Here is a 3,106-nt window from a genome sequence, read left to right as displayed (position 1 = left end):
AAAAGATTCCACAGCGGAAATTTCAATGTTCCATAGAATTTATCTTGGTATGTTACAGAAGCCAGGTAAGACTAGCCCAGATTTGATGCTAGTTATAAATATGATTAGAAAAAAGAGGCAGTGCCAGCAGTCTGATAATCATGAGAAATCCTATAACAACAAATCTTTGCTCAGAGAAGATAAAACAGATAAAACAAAAACACACAACTCTTTTTTTCTTTCCAGATGTGTGTGAGGTTATAAATTATAGTTTATTTTTTCTAACATCATGACTGCAGCATATGGAGGCTCATGGGCAGACACTGTCCTTGCCATGCAGTATTTGCAGGCCACAAGTTAGAAGTGGTATGGCTGGAATGGCAAGCAAACCCTGATTTGCAATTGCCTGAAAAGAGCTCTCAGAAGGGTGCTAGAGAACTGGTGTGAAAGGGCTGCAGTAGAGATTCCAGTGGTAAAGAGTAATGGAATAGGTGATATTTGTGATGAAAGGAAAAAAGAGACAATATTTTAGGGTGTTTCAGCATTAGTGTAATTAAATATTGTGGTTTTCACATGTCACAGAATCCTGTGCTCTAATAGCACCAAGAAAACATTGCAAACATCATTGCAAACAAACCAGTCCCACAGCATCACAGAATCAGTAAGGTTGGAAGGGACCTCTGGAGATCATCTAGTCCAACCCCCCTGCTCAGCAGGGTCACCTAGAGCATGTTAGACAGAGTTGCATCCAGGTGGGTTTTCAATATCTCCAGAGAAGGAGACTCCACAACCTCTCTGGGCAACCTGTGCCAGTGCTCCCTCACTCTCACACTGAAGAAATTCCCCGTCACCTTCAGGCAGAACTTCCTGTGCTTCAATTTCTGCCCATTGCTTCTAGTTCTTTTGCATGGGACAACTGAAAAGAGTTTAGCCTCATTCCATTAACACCCTCCTTTCAGGTACTCATACACATTGATAAGATCCCCCCTCAGTCTTCTCTTCCCCAGGCTGAACGGGCCCAGCTCTCGCAGCCGTTCCTCATAGGGCAGGTGCTGCAGCCCTCTGATCATCTTTGTAGCCCTACGCTGGACTCTCTCCAGTAGCTCCATGTCTCTCTTGTACTGGGGAGCCCAGAACTGGACACAGGACTCCAGATGAAGCCTCAGCAGGGCTGAGTAGAGGGGCAGGATCACCTCCCTCCACCTGCTGGCCACACTCTTCCTCATGCACCCCAGGATACCATTGGCTTTCTTGGCCACAAGGGCACATTGCTGGTTCATGGTTAACTTGTCGTCCACCAGCACTCCCAGGTCCTTCTCTGCAGAGCTGCTTTCCAGCAGGTCAGCCCCCAGCATGTACTGGTGCGTGGGGTTATTTCGCCCTAGGTGCAGGATTCTGCACTTGCCCTTGTTGAACCTCATGTGGTTCTTCTCCGCCCAACTCTCCAGCCTGTCCAGGTCTCTCTGAATGGCAGCACAGCCCTCAGGTATATCAGCCACTTCTCCCAGCTTGCTATCATCCGCAGACTTGCTGAGGAGGCACTCTGTCCCCCCATCCAGGTCATTGATAAAAAAGTTGAACAGGATGGGACCCAGTACTGATCCCTGGGGAACTCCACTAGCCACAGGCCTCCAACTAGACTGCACCACTGATGACAGCTCTCTGAGCTCAGCCTGACAGACACTCAAACCTACCTCTTTCCTTTAGTTTTGAAAGCTCTTCACTGAAACTGTAATCTCATTAATACTAACACTTAAGGCTTGCAAGCTAGTTTATGGCTTTAAAATACCACATTTTCTGGTATCTGATAATTTCTCTCAAATCCTACACCATCACTACTTGTTGTCTCACAGCCATAAAGAGACTAACAACATTTCCAAGGTTTCAAATATAGACATTTCTTTTCAGAGCTCTCTGTCTGCTTTGCCTAGCATGAGCAATGATGTTTTCGTTCAAATAGCTCTACCAACATCACTCTGTTTTCAAAGCTATTACAATTGTTGCCATACCACAACAGCCTAATGGCAGGACTTGTAGCTCTGGGCCTAGTATCTGTCACTTACTGAAACCCAACTAAAATTTTTGCGGGTGGTGTCCTTTCATTTATTGCAGTCAAATCTCTGGCATACAAAGCTGCAGAAACTCTCTCAAATCCCATGTAGGATCCTATTTGTATACAAATATATCCACTATTGTAAATAGAATTGGGGGGGGGGAGGAAGGAAAGAAGAAAGGACCAGCGTGGAACCCTTCCCAAGCATCGTCAGTAACAATTTTGCACTCCATTTCCCCAGGTTAGGGATTTCACATCGAGCTTTCCACTGACTAGTTTTGCCTCTAGTATTAAATTTGTCTGCTAATATTTCAGGGGATTGCTTTTATTTATTTTTTAAATATATGATTTTATTTTTAAGTTCTTAAACAAGAGGTTTGGAAGGAAGGGGAGGATCTGAGTCACCTGCTGGAGCAAAGTGAAGAGGAATCCCATACCACTCTCAGTAGAGAAGGAAATACAAGAGGTTGCAATATTTTTTCCACAGGGTAACACTAGCCTCCAGTTCCCTGCTCTGCCTTCCTACCTCCTGCATTACGCTGCTGCTGCCTGCTGGAAGAAAGAAAAAAGAAACAGGGAAAAATTACCTGTGCAAGCTACTGTCAACTTCACAAACAGGCCTTTTTCTCCTTCAACATGTTACTCATAGATCTCTTAGGTGTTAACTACAACAGCAGTGTGAATTTCCAGCAAATTTTGTGCAGATTTTTTAAAAGTTTTAAAGATGAGGATGTCCCTTTGAATAGGTCCTACTATTACAATACACAATTAATAAGAGTTTTTTCCTTAATGTCACTACAAGAGAAATATTACATACAATATATTTTGCAATTTGATTTCCTATAGGAAGGCAAGTATGAAACCCAAAATTTCCTGATAAATAACCACCACATGTACCATCATCACAAGTTATATTACAGCTTCCCATATTCTGGAGTCTGAGCTTGGCCTTATACAATTTCCCCATCAATCATTGCATGCTACTCTTTGGTATCATGTCAAATATTTCCATAACCATTAATCACACTACCAAATAAATCCTTGAGCAATTATTTAAGCTGCTCTCTTAACAGC

At 43.2% G+C, this 3,106-nt stretch overlaps 1 pseudogene; it reads left to right on the top strand.

Moving 5' to 3' along the window:
* LOC146588759 (uncharacterized) overlaps positions 1-1,446 on the top strand; it is a 2,084-nt pseudogene extending 638 nt beyond the window's left edge.
* The last annotated feature ends 1,660 nt before the right edge of the window (positions 1,447-3,106 follow it).

Source organism: Rhea americana, unplaced genomic scaffold, assembly GCF_003343005.1.
Source record: "Rhea americana isolate MKP2758 unplaced genomic scaffold, rheAme1 scaffold_5, whole genome shotgun sequence".
Taxonomy (NCBI): Eukaryota; Metazoa; Chordata; class Aves; order Rheiformes; family Rheidae; genus Rhea; species Rhea americana.
Note: the sequence above shows the minus strand (reverse complement) of the source record. Positions and strands in the feature narration are given on the sequence as shown.